At 45.6% G+C, this 22,323-nt stretch overlaps 1 non-coding gene and 3 pseudogenes across 1 annotated transcript; all 4 read left to right on the plus strand.

Annotated features, from left to right (window-relative positions):
- Positions 1-18,913: 18,913 nt before the first annotated feature.
- On the plus strand, positions 18,914-18,989 carry LOC123163358 (uncharacterized; annotated as a pseudogene).
- A 280-nt stretch (positions 18,990-19,269) lies between these two features.
- Positions 19,270-19,345, plus strand: LOC123163363 (uncharacterized; annotated as a pseudogene).
- A 111-nt stretch (positions 19,346-19,456) lies between these two features.
- LOC123163362 (uncharacterized) lies at positions 19,457-19,532 on the plus strand (annotated as a pseudogene).
- An 85-nt stretch (positions 19,533-19,617) lies between these two features.
- On the plus strand, positions 19,618-19,700 carry LOC123163324 (small nucleolar RNA SNORD24). The gene has a single exon (XR_006481843.1). It is a non-coding gene; the product is annotated as a small nucleolar RNA SNORD24 (small nucleolar RNA).
- The last annotated feature ends 2,623 nt before the right edge of the window (positions 19,701-22,323 follow it).

The following is a 22,323-nucleotide window of genomic DNA, read 5'->3' on the forward strand; positions in this document are numbered from 1 at the left end:
CCGCCAGCGGTAATATTTTAATTGCTCTATTGTTGAACCGGTTACTGCTTTATATGTTTAACATTTAATTACTGCTGATCCAGGGCGATAATCCGTTTTGGAGCAAGAAACTTCCTCAAGACAAAACGGAGAAGGCCGGACGGCCAACCCGACCCAAGACCAAGGTTATCAAGAAACCAGCTCAGAAGAGAAAAACCACCGCTTCATTCGACCCAGCCATTGATGATGATGTGGGTAATCCGGATCTTGAGGTAGAACTTGATTCACTTGGCTTGCTTTTTACACGCCTTATTGATGATGATGCTTGTCAGGATGACACTGAAGCCAGCAATGCGGGTTTCGTTGAGGTAACCATTCTCTCTTCCGATTCAGAAATCTTGCCTTTGCCAAAATTTCGCCGGGCAAACCGGAAAGTTAAATTTTCTCATCCTCTTGCTTATCTGGATTCCCAATTTCTTATGAAGACCCAGCAACACGAAGCTCGCCGCACAACCCGGCACAGTGGCCAGGTAGTTACCTCTACCGGTTTACCAAACAGTCCGGTTCGAAAACGCCGCTCCGAGGTCTCTGACCTTTTTATTGATTTAAATCGTAAAGCGGGTTTCTTCCGTCAACCTCTTAATCCATCCGACTCCGATTATCAGGTCACTTCTCATTCATCGTCTGGTGAATCGTCAGCCACTCAGCTACCACCTTTGAAAACAGTTGCTAGGTAAGTTAAACTGAACATATGCTTCCAGTATACCGCATAATGGCTTATGCTTTTTCTTGACTTTTTGTATTTCTTTCAGGGCTAAACCGAAACCAAGCAAGAAGGCCCGCCTGGATAAAGCGGCTGAAGAAGATGTGGCCCCAGAACATGACCAAGCGCCGGATCGTGAAATCTTTACTTCTGAAGATATCCCCAATGATCCTCCTTTGCAAGACGACGTTATTCCCGAAGAAGAGCTTGTTAATACTCCAGCCTCTGCCGATCCGCCTGCCAGATCCATCCAGATTGAGAAATCCCACACTCCTGCTGACCAAACGGCCGCACCAACACAAACTGGCGAGTCCAAAGATGATGATGTTGTGATTACCGGTGTGGGCCGCTCTGAACCCGGGAATCCTGTCAGCCTTACCAAGCATACCATCAAAGAGTATTTTTCCGCTTTGAACAAAGAAAAATGGGATGTTGAACTAGAGACATATGCTGCCCTGAGTGCCCGAGACCTTCACTTCGGCTATTTAAAACGGCTTTACACTAGCCGTGACTGTGAAGCTGGCCTGGTCAAAATGATGAGGGATAAATTTGAGGTAACTTACTTCTTTCCTTGCTGCCATTACCTTCATCCTTCTAGCCCCAAGGGCCGGTTTGTAACGTTGGTCAAACCGGGACTTGATCCTGAACATTCTTGAAACCGATCGGTATAGCCCGCAAGAACCGGTCTAACTTAGCATAAGTAAATCGGGGCTCCAATAGAGAACTGTCCTTAGAACATAACTTGATCAAATAGCCATTAGCCCCCAAGTGCCAAGTTGAATACTTGTATTGAGCTTGGGACTTTGTGATTGAGTAATATATAAAAATTGAAGGTGCATTAGCCCCCAAGTGTCAGGCATATAACTTTGTTATGTGGTTGATACTTCAACTCCTTGGATCGCCTGTGCAAAGCTTAAACGCTGTCTGTGTGCAGGCTGAGGTGAAAATCAAGGAGGACCGAGTTGCCGATTTGCAGGAGGCCTTGAAAACCCAGTAGGCTGAAACAGACAAGGCAAAGCAAGAATTAACCAGCGCTTTGAGCACTGCTGAATGACTGAAAGAAGGCTTCAAGAAAGAGCGGGCTGACTGGGCCACTGAGAAGGCTGGTTTAACCAAAAGAGCGGAAAACGCTGAAGCTGCCCTTAAACCGGTGGTGGATGAACTGACGGCCGTACAGCGGCAAATACACTCCATGACTGCTGCAATCTTTGGTAAGCTCCTTGTAACTTCTGTGATAATTTAAACCTGCTGTAGCATAAATCCGGTTTGAGACCATTCCAATATTGTTGTAGGCACACATATTGGGCACTTAGGAAATGATCTGCGGAAGAAATTGAAAGCTGCCTACACCTTGGTGGAACAATTGTATACCGTAGCCCAACGGATCATCACCACAGCTTCTCACAACAACCCGGCACCCTCGTTAATCCAGGACACTCTTAGCAAGTTGTCAATGCTTCCAGCCCGGATTGAGGAGCTGAAAAAATCCGCTGCCCGAACCGGAGCCATCAATGCCTTAATCCGGGCAAAGGCATGGGTGCCAGATTTTTATCTTGCGGAAGCAGCTCAAGGCTATCCCAGCCTGAAATAAGATGGCTCTGAATTCAATGAAGAGGATTTAAGGGCAATAAACCGTGCAGTGCGCCCTCTGGCTTGCCAACTAGCTGAAGAGGCAGATTTGACGCATTATCAAGCGCAATATAACGAGCAAAACAAGCGAGTGCCTGCCCCAACTGTTGAAGCGGAGAATCTGATCCCTCCAATCCGTAAGAACACTTATGCCCCTGATATTGAACCGTCTTCCCTGATCCATGAAGAGGCTGTTTTCCAAGCTTTAATGGGAATCGACTAGACCACTGTTGATTTCCAGCCAATGGGTAGAGACGAGGAAGCTGAAGCGGCGGAGGATGAGGAGCAGGCTTGAACCAGAAACTGGTTTGGAAAGCTGTTTGTGACATCTTCCGAAAAGAACAATGATCTTATTTGAGTACCGTGCTGCTCTGTAATAGGATAGTTAATGCTTCTAACTGGAATATGCCTTCGTGCATAAGTACTGAAGCTTTCGTTTGAAGAACTCCAATTCATATTTCCTGCAATCAGAAAAATTTGAACTTCGGTGGCGGTTATACCGCCAGCCAGTTTATGATCCTGATATGTGTATCAGTAATATAACAAATATATGATACATAAATACCTGCCATGTTTGGGTATGAAGCTGGCTTAGCCAAGCCTGAAGCGGCGGTTTTATAAACCATTACCGTCGAAAGAAAAAGGGTGGGAGAAAATAGCTCCCATATAAATCGTACTGAATCAATATGAGCCCCCTTGTTACTCCATGATTTTAACAGGAAAATGGTAAACCGGGCATACTCCTCCGGATTAAAGGGGAATCAAACCCATCGGCTGAATCGGAAAAAAGGTGTTTGTCGACATAAAAGAAATCCGACAAAAACAAAAGAAAAAACAAACCATGAAAATAACATGGAAGCAAAGGGAATGATAAAAAACCATTTGCAAAAATATGCTGTACTGAGCTGATCAGATGGTATTACCATGGTCGGACAGGATCAAGGCCCCCAATAGGAGTGACAATTATTCAAGTCACCCAGGTCCCGAAATGATTCGTGGCATATATGCCAGATCAAGAGGCGTGGCAATGGTTCGGGTTCGACCATGCCCCCAAGTGATTTTGTGGCCTTAGGCCGACCAAGAGGCGTGACTGGTTCAGACTTGACCATGTCCCCAAATGATCTGGTGGTTGTCGCCTATCAAAGGGTGTTCGTTGGTTTGGACACGACCAAGGCCCCCAGTGATATATAAAAAACAAATGTCAAGGGGTAAACCGGAGGCCGCTTTAAACAGAACCACTCCGTGTAACCTCGCATGATGAGAAAGACAGAGACCCCGCTTTGGCTGAGGCTTTGGTTTGATATATCAAAGATAATCTATACATTGTCATGATATGTACATAGATAGAGCCGATGGCTCAAGTATAGTAAGGACGAAGATGAGCTATATTCCACGGCCTGTTGGTCTCCTCCTCTGATGTACGTGAGTCTTGATGCCCTCGAATATCAATCAGATAGTACGACCCGTTGTGCAAATTCTTGCTGACCATGAAAGGTCCCTCCCAAGGTGGGGATAACTTGTGCATATCCGTTTGATATTGGATGAGTCGAAGCACCAAATCTCCTTCTTGAAAAGTTCTGGTTCTAACCCGGCGACTGTGATAGCGACGAAGATCTTGCTGGTAAATCGCTGAACGGGCAGCCGCTATATCATGCTCCTCATCCAATAGGTCCAAAGCGTCTTGCCGTGCTGTCTCATTGTCTGCTTCAACATAAGCTGCCACACGAGGCGAATCGTGCCGGATGTCACTAGGGAGAACTGCCTCTGCTCCATAGACCATGAAAAATGGCATGTATCCTGTGGACCGGTTTGGCGTAGTATTGATACTCCATAATACAGATGGTAGCTCTTCAACCCAACATCCTGGTGTTCTTTGCAATGGGACCATAAGCCGGGGTTTGATGCCTCGCAGTATTTCCTGATTAGCTCGTTCTTCCTGTCCATTGGACTGGGGGTGTACCACTGACGACACGTCAAGTCGGATGTGCTCATGTTCACAGAACTCCTTCATAGCGCCCTTGGATAAATTGGTACCATTGTCAGTAATGATACTGTGTGGAAAACCAAACCGGAAAATCACCTTCTTGATGAACTGCACCGCTGTTGCTGCATCACACTTGCTGACAGGCTCCGCTTCAACCCACTTGGTAAATTTGTCAACTGCCACCAAAAGGTGGGTTTTCTTATCCTTAGATCTTTTAAAAGGCCCAACCATATCCAGCCCCCAAGTTGCAAACGGCCATGTTATTGGGATCATCCTCAATTCTTGAGCCGGCACATGAGCACGCCTTGAAAATTTCTGACATCCATCACACCGTTTAACCAAATCCTCCGCGTTAGCATGCGCTGTCAACCAGTAGAACCCGTGACGAAACGCCTTTGCCAACAGAGACTTTGAACCGGCGTGGTGTCCACAATCCCCTTCATGGATTTCTCTTAAGATTTCACAGCCTTCCTCAGGAGAAACACAACATTGAAACGCCCCTGATACACTGCAATGATGTAATTCAGCATTGACAATCGTCATAGACTTGGATCGCCGGACTATCTGCCTGGCCAGAATCTCATCCTCTGGTAACTCCCCCCGGTTCATGTACGCAAGATAAGGAACTGTCCAATCCGGAATAACATGCAGGGCTGCCACCAATTGAGCCTCCGGATCAGGGATAGCCAAATCCACCTCACCTGGGAGCTTGACTGACGGGTTGTGCAACACGTCCAAAAAGACGTTAGGCGGGACCGGTTTACGCTGAGAGCCCAACCGGCTTAAAGCATCCGCTGCTTCATTCTTCCGACGGTCCACATGATCCACTTGATAACCCTTGAAACAACCTGCAATATTATGCACTTCCCGACGATATGCATCCATGAGCGGATCCTTAGAATCCCAAGTGCCAGACACCTGTTGAGCCACTAGGTCCGAGTCACCAAAGCACTTAACCCGGCTTAAATTCATCTCTTTAGCCATCCGGAGACCATGGAGCAAGGCTTCGTACTCAGCTGCATTATTAGTACAAGGGAACATTAAGCGGAGAACATAACAAAACTTATCACCTCATGGGGAAGTTAATACGACTCCAGCCCCCGAGCCTTCCAATTGCCTGGATCCGTCAAAATGAATAGTCCAATATGTGTGATCCGGCTTCTCCTCTGGTGCTTGTAACTCCGTCCAGTCATTGATGAAATCAACAAGTGCTTGAGACTTCACTGCCGTCCGAGGCACGTACTTCAGTCCGTGTGGCCCAAGCTCTATAGCCCACTTGGCAATCCGGCCAGTCGCCTCCCGGTTCTGTATAATATCACCCAAGGGAGCTGAACTGACCACTGTGATGGGGTGCCCTTGAAAATACTTCTTCAACTTCTGACTGGCCATAAAAACACCATAGACCAGCTTCTGCCAATGCGGATACCTTTGCTTGGATTCAATAAGCACCTCGCTGATATAAATAAACCGGCCGCTGAACCGGATATTCCTTGCCTGCCTCTTTGCGTTCCACCACAATAGCCACGCTAACTGCCCGAGCATTGGCCGCTACGTATAATAATAGTGGCTCCTTGTCGACCGGAGCTGCAAGAAGAGGCGGATTGGCTAACTGCCGCTTCAGGTCCTCAAATGCTTCATCAGCAGCCGGACTCCAAATGAAATGGTCTGTCTTCCTCAGCATTTGGTACAAAGGAATGGCCTTCTCTCCGAGGCGGCTGATAAACCGGCTTAGTGCAGCGATCCGGCCCGCCAAACACTGAACATCGTTGATACATTTTGGTTTAGCTAGGGATGTAATAGCCGTAATCTTCTCCTGGTTAGCCTTGATTCCTCTGTTAGACACCAGGAAACCCAGTAACTTTCCTGCCGGAACACCAAAGACACACTTGGCCGGATTAAGCATCATCTTGTAAACTCGCAAGTTGTCAAAGGTCTCCTTCAAATCATCCACCAGCGTCTCCTTCTGTCTTGACTTCACTACAATATCATCCACATAGGCGTGCACATTGCGGCCGATCTGTTTATGCAGGCAATTCTGTATACACCGTTGATAGGTGGCTTGGGCACTCTTGAGCCCGAAGGGCATAGATACATAGCAGAAGGCTCCAAAGGGAGTAATAAATGTTGTTTTCTCCTGGTCCTTAACCGCCATCTTGATCTGATGATATCCAGAGTATGCATCCAAAAAACTCAAACACTCACAACCCGCCGTGGCATCAATGATCTGGTCAATACGGGGGAGGGCAAAAGGATCTGCCGGACAGGCTTTGTTAAGATCTGTGTAATCCACACACATACGCCAAGTGCCGTTTTTCTTAAGAACCAGCACCGGATTAGCAAGCCACTCTGGATGGAACACCTCTATAATAAAACCAGCTGCTAAAAGCCTGGCCACTTCCTCTCCAATGGCTTTGCGTCTTTCTTCGTTAAACCGGCGAAGGAACTGTTTCACCGGTTTATACTTAGGATCCACATTAAGAGTGTGCTCAGCGAGTTCCCTCGGTACGTCTGGCATGTCAGACGGCTTCCATGAAAAAATGTCCCGATTCTCACGGATGAACTCGATGAGCGCGCTTTCCTATTTGGGATCCAGGTTGGCACTGATAGTGAACTGCTTGGACGAATCGCCGGGCACGAAGTCAACAAGCTTGGTCTCAGCTGCCGATTTGAACTTCAGATCTGAATCATGCTCTGTAGTTGGCTTCTTTAAAGGGCTCATATCCGCCGGATCAACATTGTCCTTATAATACTTCAACTCCTCCGTGGCACAGACTGACTCTGCATAAGCCGCATCACCTTCCTCACATTCCAAAGCGACCCTACGGCTCCCATGAACCGTTATGGTCCCCTTGTAACCCGGCATCTTGAGCTGCAAGTAGATATAACAAGGCCGCACCATGAACTTGGCGTAAGCCGGCCGGCCAAACAAGGCGTGATACGGGCTCCGGATCTTCACCACCTCAAATGTTAGTTTTTCCGACCGGGAGTCGTGCTCGTCCCCAAAGGCCACATCCAGGGCTATCTTACCAACAGGATATGCAGATTTGCCAGGCACCACACCATGGAACACCGTATTCGACGGTCTGAGATCTTTGTCTGTTAAACCCATGCGGCGGAATGTCTCATAGTACAATATGTTAATACTGCTTCCTCCATCCATGAGTACCTTGGTGAATTTATAACCCCCCACCTGAGGGTCTACCACTAATGCTAGCTGGCCCGGATTATCAACCCGGGGCGGGTGATCCTCTCTGCTCCACACGATAGGCTGCTCCGACCAGCGCAAGTAACATGGTAAGGCCGGTTCAACAGAATTCACCGCTCGCCTGTGGAGTTTTCGGTCGCGTTTATCCAAACTTGTTGTGAAAACATGATACTGCCCATTGTTCAACTATTTTGGCTAGCTCCGATAACCCGACTGCTGCTGCTGCTGCTGGCTGTTCTAATTATTCTGGTGATTGTGACCGCCCTAATTGCGACCTGAACCGGAAGCTCCATCATGATCCGGCCCGTGGAAACCGGATCCTGAACCGCCACCTGATCCGTGATCATACCGGAAAGCATTAGAGTTTTTGAACTCCTGCATGATATAACAATCTTTCCAAAGATGGTTAGCCGGCGCCTCCTTCGTCCCGTGCTTCGGGCAAGGCTGATTCAACAAATAGTTCAAACGGCTTGCGTTAGGATTGGGAGCCCCATTACAATTTGCCGCTTTACCTCTGCGCCGCTGCCCCCTGTCCTGTGCATTAGTGTTGGCCACAAAGTCCATGCTGCCATCCGCCTTGCGCTTGCCTCCGTTTCCATGACCCGCTAGTTTGTACTGCTGCTGTTTGGAGTTGCTATTCTTCTTTCCCTTCCCTGCTTCATCATCATTAGGCTCGGGATCCTTGGTACTGTCCGAATCGGCATACTTCACTAAAGCGGCCATGAGGGTTCCCATGTCATTACAGAACCGCTTCATGCGTCCTAACTTCAATTTTAGAGGCTCAAACCGGCAGTTGCCTTCCAGAGTTAAGATCGCAGAGTCAACATTAATCCTGTCAGACGAGTGCAAAATTTCCGAAACGCGGCGCACCCAACGGGTCGTTGATTCTCCTTCCTCCTGGACACAAGCCGCCAGGTCTACTATGGACTTGGGCTGCTTACATGTATCCTTGAAATTCTGTATAAACCGGGCCCGCAACTGGGCCCATGAGCTGATAGAATTGGGTGGTAGGCTCTTTAACCAAGTACGAGCCGTGCCCTCAAGCATCATGGTGAAGTATTTTGCACATGCGGCCTCATCCACGTCCAGCATTTCCATGGCCATCTCATAACTCTCTACCCATGCTTCAGGGGGTAAATCAGCGGTGTAATTCGGCACCTTGCGTGGACCCTTGAAATCTTTGGGCAGGCGCACATTACGTAAAGCAGGGATCAAGCAAGGCACTCCCAAAGCGGATGTGACTCCTAGTCCGGCGAAGGTGGTAGAACGAACCGGCGTAAGTTGACCCGCATTATCCTGGGCTGCTAACTCGGCCTCCCTTTGTGCTCGGGCCCGGTCCACCACATCCTGCGCGTCGCGGACACCGCCTGTTGGGCTATCGCCACAGGCTGCTTCACGGCCTCGCGCATTGCTCGATACGGCGGTTCATTCAAGCGCCTGCTATAACTCTGGCTTGGACGGGGTGTAGAGTGGATCCGATCACGGCTGTATGAATATGCTTCCTGCTGAATCAGCGCAGTCCGGAGAAGCTCCTTAACCCGGCGCGTCTCTATCGCTTGCGGAGAATCCCCTTCAACTGGGATGGCCTCTAACCGTGTAGCGGCCGCAACAAGGTTGTCCATAGGATTCGAATAATGACCCGGGGGCGTCTGGACCGGCGGAGGAACCACAATGTTTTGGTGAGGAGGTTCCATCAGGCGAGGTTGGACCGTCGCCCCTGGTCCTGGTGCCTCAATCCGGTTTGTCTCCGGGTACTGCGGCGGATTACTGGGTCCAGCTCCTGGAGTGTGAAAGAGATTTCAGGGGTCAAACCCTAACGGCAGGCGTGATCTGTGCTTTCGCTTCAAAACCTCATGTGATGCGTTCTGGTCAAGCATGAGTTTATAGGCCTAGGCGTCCAAAGCGGCCCGCTCTGCAGCCATCCGGTCTTTTTCTGCTGCCAGATCCGCTTTGGCTTGCATGATCTGCTCTCTCACCTTTGCAATTTCTGCATTATGGGCCTCCTGATCCGCCGGATTGTCCTCTGCCATAAGCGCGGCTAGTGCATCAAACAGCTCAGATAGAACTTGAATCGGCGGGCGCATAAAGCCTCCTGACCCTGCTGCTGCTGCCGCTGCTAATCCGGAGAGCATTGCTGCGGCGGTCGAAGAGTGATTCGCCGCCTGTGTGCCGGCCATGAATATTCCAACCCAGTTGACCTGGCCCGGGGGGTCCGGAATACTATCGCCATCGGAACAGCCCCTAATCTGGTCGTCTTGCAACTGGTACAGCGATTCGGTCTCTCCGGTCGAGGACTCGTCATCGGAATAGACGACGGTCTCGCTATCGTGTTCTGATTCGTCCTCACGCTCTCCTTCGTGGACGACTCCAACGAAGACACGCTTCACGGCCGGTTTAGCCCAGGTAGATCTCGCACGCTGAGCCGTCTCGATGAGGTAGGTGCAGATGTCCGGCTCTGGCCCAGGCTCACCGATTTTGCCAATGAAAACGTGTATGCCACCAAAGGGGACCCGGTACCCGTACTCGATCGAATCGGCCTCGGGACCCCATCCTGCGTCGTCGATGTAGATCCTGCCCCGACGACTCTTGGTCATCCGGCCCACAACATAGCCTTCGAGTCCCTTGAGCTTGCCCTCCAAGATCGTCAAACCATCATGCGATAGCCCCACGGTGGGCGCCAACTGTCGTGGATTTGTCACGGCAGATGTCCTAGTGAAAGGACTTAGTCGTGGAGCCATCGCCACGGGTTTACTTGAAGGGGTTAAAGCGGACACAAAGACACGAGGGTTTTATACTAGTTCGGCCCCTTCGATGAAGGTAAAAGCCTACGTCTAGTTGTGATGGAATTGATATGATCTCGATGGCTAGGGAGCAAACAAGCTTCGCCTAGGCTCGAGTTGTGGTTGTCCCTGAACCGCCGCCGGGTCGTACCCTTATATACACGGGTGACGCCTGTCGGTCCATAGAGTCCCGACCGGTTCATACTCGTATCCCGGTTGGTATCTTTCTATTCCTAACTTACAATACAAGTCACACATCAGGTCGGTTTACGGCTACAGATTCTAAACCGACTATAGGCCTTGGGCCTTCATCTGCTTATACCATTAATGAAATTAACCCGGCCCAAGTAGGCCGGTTTATGCCTAGTGGTAATATCCCCAACAGTAACCTATCTTGTTGTCAGTCAAGGTGATCATGGATGTCCACACGGGACCACGAATATATATATATATAGGCTTGTCACCAATAACCATGTGAGGGAGTGTACCATTCATAGACAACCACTACATGCATAGGTATAGAGGTGATGCGTGCATGCATGTTTGAATACATTTTCACAACATTGATGTGGCTCGTGCGTCGAAAATCGTACACTCTCCCCACAAAGAGTGAGATCAGTTCATCACGTGTCATTGTACTAGCCACTTCGACTCGATGGGAGGGATTCATGCATACACATGCATGCGATATATGTACCGTATTTACAAGCAAAATAATAACCCCCTCCTAATTAAGTCAAATTAACCACTCTTGTTGTTAGGTAAAAAGTAGTGATGGACCAAGTGGGCCCACAAATGGAAAGCATTGATATCGCTGATAACCGCTTAAGTGGGTGTGAGAGGACAACCACCATCGCTTTGCAAGTGGGACAAACATATGTTGAACATAATACATAAAATGCACAACTTTGATGTGCCACACATGTCTCAAAAACCGTAAACCATGCACCCACACAGAGCGAGTTTCATGAAGCGTACTACATATTATGGTGCCCTTCCCCCTATTCGACGCATACTATATGCTGCTACCATAATACAACCCAAAAAGAATCCTCATCAATGCTGAAATTAATAACCTCTCCCGATGTAGCTAGGTGAAAGTGATACACATATGCATCGACGATGGCCTCATGGGCCCATAGATGGAAGCGCCACAAGTGAGTGTCCTAGGTAGGATAACCACCACCTGCATGCATGTGGCACAAAGAGGTGTTTTGTGATGTTTGAATAGCCATTTTATCAATTTTGATGTGGCACGTGCCTCGGAAACCGAAAAGTCCTGACACTGAGTGAGGTGTACTTGCTCACGGACGCGCATGTATAGTGTATATAGTATATATATATATACACACACATATATGCTAGTCCCCTCCTACCTCTTCGATCAAATTAACCTCACTACCGGTTGTTCGTCAAAGTGATGGATGACGACCTTGCAGGCCCACAGAAAGCGTCATACGTGAGTATCGATTGTCATGTAGGACAACCATCGACTGCATGTGGCCAAAACATGTATGTATGAAAGGGTTGTGTAATGTTTTAAATTATGAGTTCACGACTCTGATGTGGCACCGACCTGCCTAAGAAAACGGCCAACCCACCCGATGGCTCACAACTTGTAGTGTACTGCGAGCCACTCGCCACCCCCAGACGCACACACCCACACACACACCACGAATCCACTGCAACTACGGTGCATGTTAAATTAATTATCATGCGGTGGACATATATATGTTACCAAAGGAGGGACATTTTAATTTAAAAAAAACAGAGATCATTAAGATGTTTTAGTACATTAATTGGTTGATTTGCTATGCGTATAATGTGCAAAAATCAAATTCGAGCTACATGCACACGTGACAGTGCACCTAAATGGATTGCAAAAACACATGTGTCTCACTGAGTGCATGTTTACTCCCCGTGCAACAAATTTCAAACAATGAGAATCTTGATTTTTAAATTCTAGTACATCCAAAACTTATTTGAAGTTCATGGAACCTATCGTGTTGTCATATGGACACCAATGCAAAGTTGCATTGTACTTTTTTGGTCAAATTTGAGACCAGTTTTCATGTAATCTTTATCTAATTTAAAACAGGAGATTATTAATAATTGGGAACCAATATCCCAAATGGACTATTTATTAGAACCGTGAGTCAACAATGGATACATGTCATTCTTCGGTTAAGCCAAAAATAAAGCGGCATCATTAATCATCCAAATAGAAAAACAATATACGTGCCACCACGCGCCCCGTGTACCATGCGAGCAGACGTGAGTTGACGGGATGCATGCGAGCAGTCCGCCATGCGGGTAGACCGGGAGGCGTGCGTGCAGGTGTGTGAATTGACGGAGGCATGCTCGCTGCGCAGTTTCATCAGGAGGCGTGCGAGTAGTTGTGTGAAACGACGGTAGGCATGCCAGCAGTCCGGTGTGCAAGCTCATCAGGACGCGAGCCAGCAGTTTGACCGCGGCCCGCCTCTCTCCCACTACTCCATATTAATGGTGCACCCGAGTGGCTGCAACCCCCATCCTCGCCGCACACATAATACCCTCTCTCCGCTTGCATGCTCGACGCCGCTCTCAGTCATCAAAGCCATCAGTGTATGAGGATGCCGCCAAAGCGCCCCATCGGAGGGAGTGGCGACGTTGGGGCTGCTAAAGGACCGGAGCATGGCGTGGAGATTGAGACAGAGGTTGCCGTCGTAGACGGCTCGAGCTTCCACAGCCGGAGGCGGAGTTCCACACCGGCTCTGATGACAACTCGGGCAACGACTCTGACGACCACTCCAGCGACGACGGATAACTGGTTAGGCATCTATACCAATTTATGTGTCAAATAGATCCTAGGGTTTCTCTGGTTACTCCTGCCTCCCCCTTTTTCGAATAGAAATCCTATGGTTATGTTCTCCCAATCCATGAAATCTGAGTAAGTTTCGTTAGATCCATGTAGTGTATTGATTGTTTGAATGGTACAAGTGATAAGTGATTAGTTGTTTCATCTATGGAAATGATTTCTGCTAGTAATCCGACTAGGGTTAGTGTTCGTGCTAATAATTCCTAGCCAGGACTTGACAATTGATTTTGAATGACCTAAATATGTTTGTGCCATTATTTTCTTCAAGATTGGTTTGTACATAGACGAATACGCTTAAAAATTTAACCATAATCTCTCGATATGTATAAATAAATAGCCATAAATTCCTAGTCCTACTTCACGGCATGTAATCGTTGATTTGATGCCAATTTTTGGCAACTGCCAAATGTTCGCTAGAGATTAGTTTGTAACCATTAATTTGACGCCATATATTTTTAACTATTTTTATAGGCGCTGTCTGACGATGTGGACAGCGAGGATGCAGATGTCCATAGGAGGTACAAGAGGCAAATCTTGAGGGAGCTTTATGCGGGAATGCATAATAGGCATATTAGGACCTGGAACGGCGGCTATCGATGCCCATTCTGCAACCACAAGCTTGATGACGTGTATCAAAGTGTTGTGGCGCATGCAAGAGGGCGGGCCGTTGGCACCTTCAAAAAGACACTACAAGAAATATGTCAACTAGTGACCTTCTGTCAGTGACCCTGGAAGAATTGGTCATAGATCTATGACCATTTGAGACCAATTGGTCAAAAGCTGTTCAGGGGGCTCCAAACCCTAAACCATTGTGACCATTTTGGTCAGAAAGGTCATAATTTCCTTACATGAAATGGTCATAAAGCAAACAGCGTTGGTTCGCTGCCTTATTTCTAGTTGTTAACGACCAATATAGATGGTCATAGCCTTGTAAATTGTGGTGGGTTGTGATGACTAGGCGCCATCTCGTCAGTTTTGCCTATGTGTCATGTCCATGTATCAATTTTTGCCCTAGGTTGTGAAGCAACCTATATTTCAATTATTCCAAAAATTCCCAAAAAAGTCTTATAAATTGTTTGGATCATATCTTCATCAAATATGTCAAAAACCTTCCTTGCCTAGTTCAAAATATTTCAACAATATTCATGTTCCTATTTTGTTCAAAGCAGCACTTTGTGAAGGAAGTGTTATTTATATACTCTTGATTTCCCTAAAAATTTGTGAAGACATTCTTCTTAGTATATGATCATCCTCAGCCAAAACTCACGCCCGTTGGCCATGTGCATTTCCCGTACCGCTAATCAAACACTTGGCTGCTAATTCATCTTTGAGCATAGTTCGGTCTCCTCATGAGAATCTTATGTTGTAATTTTGTTCCTAGCACCTACCTGGGGAGTGCCCAACCCACTAGACATGCCTAGGCCGCCCAGAACGCATGGCAACGCCACGGTCACGCGGTGACCATGCGGCGGGCATGCGAGCTTATGCGCTCTAGAGTTGGGGCCCTCGGCCACCGTCCAAACCTCGATGTCTCATCATCAAACCATGTATTTATGATTAAATAGATACTTATTTACCTAGAAATGGTTTTTGGAAAAAATGAAGACCAAACTATGAGGCAGCTGTAGTTCAAATTTGACCCGCTTCCTACTGAATCAGCAGGAATTTGTCTTTTTCACCAGAGGTGGATCAAAACTTTTGACACCCAACCATTTTGTCAATTGTGCATTAAATATGGCCTAGTATTTTATAAAATTGATTAGGTCCAATTTTGCAACAAATATATGGTAGGTCCTTCACAAAAAAACTCATTTCAGGCACTCGGAAAATGGAAAATGTATTTTCCGTGAAAAGAAAATGAAAACTCCCTTAGGAAAATTGTTTGGAATTCCAAGATGCACCCTTGTGCACAATATGAGATCATTTGAACAAACTATGCCATGAATGTGGCCATAAGATTGATCATTTGGCTTGAAAGCCATGAATCTTCACGCATGATAGCTCATTTCTGAGAACACTTTTGTAAAATAATTTCTGTATTACAAGTTTATTATTTTTCCTGGAAACTTGGTCACATATAATGACACAATGCGAAGGTTTTCCAATTTTTTGATTTTTTATGCCCGTTTCAAAATGCGGTCAAAACGGCGGGCTTGACCGTTCCTAGATAGTGGTTGAATCTTGGAAATTTTTTTGTGTTTCTTTGATTAAATAGATACTTATGTACCTATAAATGATTTTTGAAAAAAATTAAGAGCAAACTATGAGGCAGTCGCAGTTCAAATTGACCCGCTTCCAGCTGAATCGATAGAAATTTGTCTTTTTCACAAGAGGTGGATGAAAGCTTTTGAAACCCAACCATTTGGTCAATTGTGCATTAAATATGTCCTAGTATTTTAGAAATTTTATTTGGTACAATTTTGCAACAAATATTTGGTAGGCCCTTCACAAAAAAACTCATTTTGGGCACTCGAAAAATGGAAAATGAAATTTCCGTCCAAAGAAAATGAAAACTTACTGAGGCAACATTGTTTGTCATTTCAATATGCACCCTTGTGCACAATATGAGATCATTTGAACAAACTATGCCATGAATGTGACCATAAGATTGATCATTTGGCTTGAAAGCCATGAATCTTCACACTTGATAGCTCGTTTCTGAGAACACTTTTTTAAAATAATTGCCGTATTACAAGTTTATAATTTTTTCTGGTAACTTGGTCACATATAATGATACAATGCGAAGGTTTTCCAATTTTTTTCATTTTTTTGAATTTTTTATGCCCGTTTCAAAATGCGGTCAAAATGGTGGGAATGACCGTTCCTAGCTAGTGGTTGAATCTTGGAATTTTTTTGGTGTTTCTCTGATTAAATAGATACTTATGTACCTAGAAATGATTTTTGGAAAAAATAAAAAGCAAACTACGAGGCAACTACAGTTCAAATTTGACCCGCTTCCTCCTAAATCGGCGAAAATTTGTCGTTTTCACCAGAGGTGGATCAAGGCTTTTGACACCAAACCATTTGGTCAATTGTGCATTAAATATGGCCTAGTATTTTAGAAAATTGATTTGGTCCATTTTTACAACAATTATTTGGTAGTTCCTTCACAAAAAAACCTCATTTCGGGCACTCGAAAAATGAAAAAATGAATTTTCCGTGCAAAGAAAATGAAAACTCCCTTAGGCAACATTGTTTCGAATTCCAATATTCACCGTTGTGCATAATATGAGTTTATTTGAACAAACTATGCCATGAATGTGGCCATAAGATTGATCATTTGGCTTGAAAGCCATGAATCTTCACACTTGATAACTCGTTTCCGATAACACTTTTTTAAATTAATTGTCGTATTACAAGTTTATTATTTTTCCTGGTAACTTGGTCACATATAATGACGCAATGCGAAGGTTTTCCAACTTTTTGATTTTTTCTGAATTGTTTACGCCCGTTTCAAAATGCGGTCAAAACAGCGGGAATGACCGTTCCTAGTTAGTGGTTGAATCTTGGAATTTTTTTGGTGTTTCTCTGATTAAATATATACTTTTGTACCTAGAAATGATTTTTGGAAAAAATAAATAGCAAACTATGAGGCAGCCGCAGTTCTAATTTGACCCGCTTCCTGCTGAATCGGCGGAAATTTGTGTTTTTCACTAGAGGTGATCAAAACTTTTGACACCCAACCATTTGGTCAATTGTGCATTAAGTATGGCCTAGTATTTTATAAAAATGATTTGGTCCAATTTTGCAAGAATTATTTGGTAGGTTCTTCACAAAAAAAACCTTATTTTGGGCACTCGAAAGATGGAAAATGATTTTTGTGTGCAATGCAAATGAAGACAACAATATTATCATTGTTTGAAATCCTAAGATACACATATGAACACAATATTGCGTCATTTAAACATACAACATGAAGCTAATATGTTGAGTTTTTACCCGAAATAAGAGGGTGAAAATATAAAAGAAACAAAAGAGAAACAACACAATTACATAAGCTAGACTCTGATTGGTGGAACCACCTGTCACACGGATCGATGACATGGCAGACATCCTACCATCCATTGCTAGAAATCCCGCCATCCATCCATCCATCCATCTGAAGAAACCCACCGCACCAAACCCTACCCAGATCAACTCACTCAGCTCTCCTCCCTTCCTTCCGCCCGCCGCCTCCTTCTCTCTCCCCGATCCAGATTGACATCGCCACCCCTCTCTAACCCTAGCTTCCCGTCACCGGCGGCGGCGCCTTCCCTCCCTCGCCCTCTCCTCCTTCCCTCCTCACGGCCGCCTCCACCACGCCACAAACCCCGGTGACGGCCTTATGTAGATCCCATCCTGCTCCACGTCGCCGCTCTCCCGGCCATCTCTCCGTTCCCCCATAGCCACACCTCATCCTCCTCCCCCTCCCCCGGTCCCGTCCCGAGCCCCGCTGCCCGACGCCACCTCATCACCTTAAGCTGCCGCAGCCCATGCTTTCACCCGCCCTCCGCCTCCGCGGTAGCCTGCTCTTTCTACATCGACCGGATCCTGCTGCCCAGCAGCTTCTCGCATCCACTCTCGACCTCCTCCCGGGATAAGGACAAGGAGGAGAGCCTCCCGCCCGCGCCACCGGCGTCGTGGGTGGAGAGGTGGCTCTCGGCCGGTGGGGCGGGGAATTTCACCAGGTTGGTTGTCCTCGACTCGACCTGTCATGGTTAATCGCGACCCCTCGTGGCCTCTTCTCTTCTAATTGGTCCTCTAGTTGTCCTGTGGTTGCAGTGTGTTTGAGGCCGAGCTCGCCGACACCGTCCCGGTGGTCAAGGCATACATCGGCGGCATGAGGATCCTCGGGACATTGTGCGTGGGCAACAAGAACGGCCTTCTTCTACCACACACCACCAACGACCAAGGTAAGAAAGAAAGAGGTCCTTCATTGTCCAATGAGTCAGCAGCGACCTGACTTGACATGGGTTTCAAATGCCTGCCTTAGAGCTCCAGCACCTCAAGAATAGCCTGCCTGATGAGGTGGTCGTCCAGTGTGTTGACGAGCGGCTCTCCGCCCTCGGCAACTACGTCGTGGGTGGAGAGATGGTATGCTTATTTCTATCGACATCACCATCTCTGAATACCAATGCATAGAGATTTGATCAACTGCTCTGAAGGGCCAGCTCAGTAGAGATTATAGCATGTTTGTTAGGAACAGAGCAACTTTTATTACCTTGTTACTTGTATGCCTTACCAAGCACAGTACCAGCTTACTCAAAGAGCTCCTTTGAACCATGCTTCGTAGGTCGATCATGAAAGAGGCGATGTCGGGGGACCTCCCTAGCTTGAAAATGCTGGCGCTCTTCGGATGCGGAGCTGTCCTCCTCATGGGGGCTGGTTGCACGGTGAATGATCTTCTCGACTGCGACATCGATAACAAGGTGATTCTGCTTTTTCTTTTTTCCTGGTTGGAGACAATACTTCAGATCTTGCGTGTTAGTAAAAATACCCTTCGGATTCTTGCAACCGTGAACAAAGGGATCAGCTCCAATTTTAAATCTTTCAATATGGCATATGCTTATAGCTTACCATTTGGATCAGGAATGTACCAAATTAAGTGCCAAATGTCCTGGCCATAGTATATCAGTAGCAGCTAAAACTAACAGCACAGTGGAACCATGGAATGAAATAATCACTAACCATGGTTCCAGACAAGTTGATGTATGATGTGCTGGCTGAGATGTGCATGATCTGGGTGATGAAGAAAATCGTTCGGATTCCCACTGATTTTTCATGATTGTTACAACCAGCTACTTCTGACAGATCATGCCATATCTTGGACTACATATGTACTCCTTTATTATTGAGCAAATACTTTCCTTTGATTTTTTGCAAACCTCTTAGCAGTACTTTTTGTATCCTCTTTTTTGTGTTCTGCTGGCTGATGAGATGTGCATTACCTGGGTGATGAAGAAAATTGACGGGTCACGCCATCTCCTGAAGTACATTTGCAGATTTTTACTACTTTAGACTGACTGTACATGCATTCCTTCATTGGTTATGAACCTTATTGCTCATTGTGTTATGTTGGGTTGAACTACATGATTCCGGGTGATGAAGAAAATCATTTGGATTCCCACTGATATTTCATGATTAGTGTAACCAGCTACTTCTGATGGATGATGGCATCTCCTGTATTACATTTGCACTGCTTTATGACTGGCTGTACATGCACTCCATGTGTTGGTCGCAACCTTGTTGCTCTTTGTGTTATATTGGGTCTTTTGCATTCTTCTGCGTGATGAAGAAAATCGTTCGGATTCCCACTGATACTTCATGATTATCACAACCAGCTACTTCTGACAGACCATGCGATTTTGTGCTCTTTAAGAGATTTTGCTCTGTTTTGGGTTTTAATCCATTCAATAGTTTGCTGGTGTTTATTTTCCTTTGAGCCTGTGATGTTATCAAAATATTTGCTACTCTTAATGGGTTTATCCCACTTGATGATCTTAACCACCAAGATCTCTGAGGCTCTTAGTTCTAGTCTAATGTTATCAGTACAGTACATCCGTTGTTGCCAGTTTTTGTTCATTATGAACTGATGTTTGTGCATACCATTTCTCATCACTCTCTGGCCTGGTATTCAGGAGCTGGAGGAAAAGAGGAAGGAGAAGGCCAAGATCTCCTACGACAGGAGAAAGCAACTGGCGAAGCTCCGCGTCAAGGCCGAGAAGGCAGCCGAAGAGAAGTTAGGATCTCAGCTGGAGATCCTGGCCCCTATCAAATACTAAATCTATCATGCGCCATCAGTTTTGGGAAACCTCTGTCGTATTTTAAGTAGTTTGGTAACTCTCATAGTATAATCTGGTTGGTAAACCTTTGTTATGCATGCAGTTCTGCGACACTCATTTGAAATTTTCTACATGGTGAACTATTTCATTTATCAAATGTGTGCATTTGGAAATTCTAGTGAACGTCGTTTTTCTCTTTGCTACGGCCTTTGCAGTCCCTTGTTATGAACTATCTGGGAAATTTTTAAGCATGTTTTACCTTTGTACATGTTGTTTTGGGCCATCACAGTTGTCTCTAAACCAAGTTGGTAAAGTCTACTGTCACTGCGGCAAGTTCCATCAACTGAGCGGGTCTAGTAATGTGTTTTTGCTGGGTATTCCTCGGTTTGAGCTCTGCATGTTTAATGTATGTCATTTGTGTGTGTTTGATGTTGATGTTGCTTGTGGTTTTGCAGGGTTCTGAGGCTGCAGCCTGGGCACAGGTACTGCCTCCTCGGCCAGCCCTCCAAGGAGGTCGGATGGAACTATGCTCACACCATCAGGTTGAGCTATTTCATTGTGCTATTTCTTGCTGTTTCTTCAGTGCTCACTAGTTGCTAGTGTTAGACTGCTACCAGTGGGTTAAGATTAGTCTTCGGTGCTCACTAGTTTCTAGTGTAATCATTTTATGAAAGTTCAATCTGATTTGCTACGCATCAGTGTGTGCCGGCCGGCTACATGCAACGCTGTATGGTCTTCTGACCGCTGAGCTAGGAAGTTGTAGACGTGATCGGCAGTAGCTAATTACAAAGAGTAGAAATCCGTATCCTATTTTAATTAGTGTGGTGCATGCTATTGAAAGGATCCTGACATGTGGTTAGTTATGCTTGTGAACCAAGCTGCACGTTATGTACTGCCATCATATAAATGCCTGCCATGTTCTTCATCTCCCCTCCCTATGATTCCTCTTGCTTGCGTTTTGTTTTGTGTCTCAAATCTGTAAAAGCAGCCGCCGCCACCACTGTCGCTGCCGCTGTTGCAGGTGGAACAGGAAGAAGCCCTCATGGCTGCTGCACATCCAAAGTGGCGAGCGCCACCCCATTTTTTTGGTACTGTGAAGTGTTAGTTGGTACTGTGAAGTGTTAGTTGATGGTTGATTAGTCTGTTAATCCAAGTATTCTTACATGCTGTGAATATATACTGCTATCCTATTTTTTGTGTGAAAATTGTACTAGTTATCTGCAATACAAGCTAGACATGAACCAGCTCTTGCTACTAAAGGAACATAGTATAAATTTAGACCTCATGTGTGATGCTATAAATCTAGACATATTACTTTTGTGATCTGAGAAGTTGATGCCATATTTAAGGTTTTGGAGATGTACTATTGTTTATTTACTTATGTGATCAGCACCCCAATCCCAGGGTCCTCTATTTGGAGCAGCAAATCAAAGCTTGTTTGTTGCAGTTTGTTCTATACACTTCCTTTTGTAACATCAACAAATAAAATTAGTTGTTTGCATCAGATTTGATCATTCTCACTTATTAGTTGAGTTCTAAGTATGTAGTATCTTTAGTTCTCTTGTTATATTATAGTCAGAATTATACCGTGTGACTGAATCATGTGTTATTTAGTTGGCTAAGCAGTATCTTTAGTTTTCTGATGATTGTTCAACTCTCAATTCTGAATAAATAAGTAGCTAACTCTATTGTTTCTTTCTTTCTTCAGGGCTGTGACTTGATGGTCATGCTGCTGTTTTGCTCTGCTTGATAATTCCAATCAGATCATTGTCAACACTATCATCGTCAGGTCTTGATTCCCTTTATTCTTTCCTGCCTTGTGATGTTAGTCCGTGTGGGCTTACTAGTATTGTTATATGCCATCAGTTGAATGGATGGTCGTGGTAGTAGAATAGTACAATACTTTTCTTCAGGTGAATGTGTTACAGTGACGTTCATTGCATGACATGCACTTGTACCAATATAACATCCTGGTACCTGTAGGTTAGTATTGTTGCTGCCTAACATGAGCTTGAATGTTGTAGTGGAAGTGTAGAACAATAGGTTAACGTATTGCTGTCAAGTTGTTGGAATTTTTGCTATGCCTTGCTTAATGTTTAATGAACTGAAGCATTTGGGCATGTACCTATAATTGTCTCAATATTTTTTATTGGCAATAATTTAACTCCCAATGTATCTCACTAATAGTTTATGTACATCAGGATCTAATGTTGTTGAGGATGTTGGTGCTATGAAAGAAGATCAAGGAAGTCTCGAGATGCGCACCACAGTATTAGTTGATGTTGCTAGTTTGCCACCATGTTTTGAATATTTGATGTCGTTGATCTTGCTAGTTTGCCACCGTTTATATGTTGTTGGACATGCA

Source organism: Triticum aestivum, chromosome 7B (assembly GCF_018294505.1).
Source record: "Triticum aestivum cultivar Chinese Spring chromosome 7B, IWGSC CS RefSeq v2.1, whole genome shotgun sequence".
NCBI lineage: Eukaryota > Viridiplantae > Streptophyta > Magnoliopsida > Poales > Poaceae > Triticum > Triticum aestivum.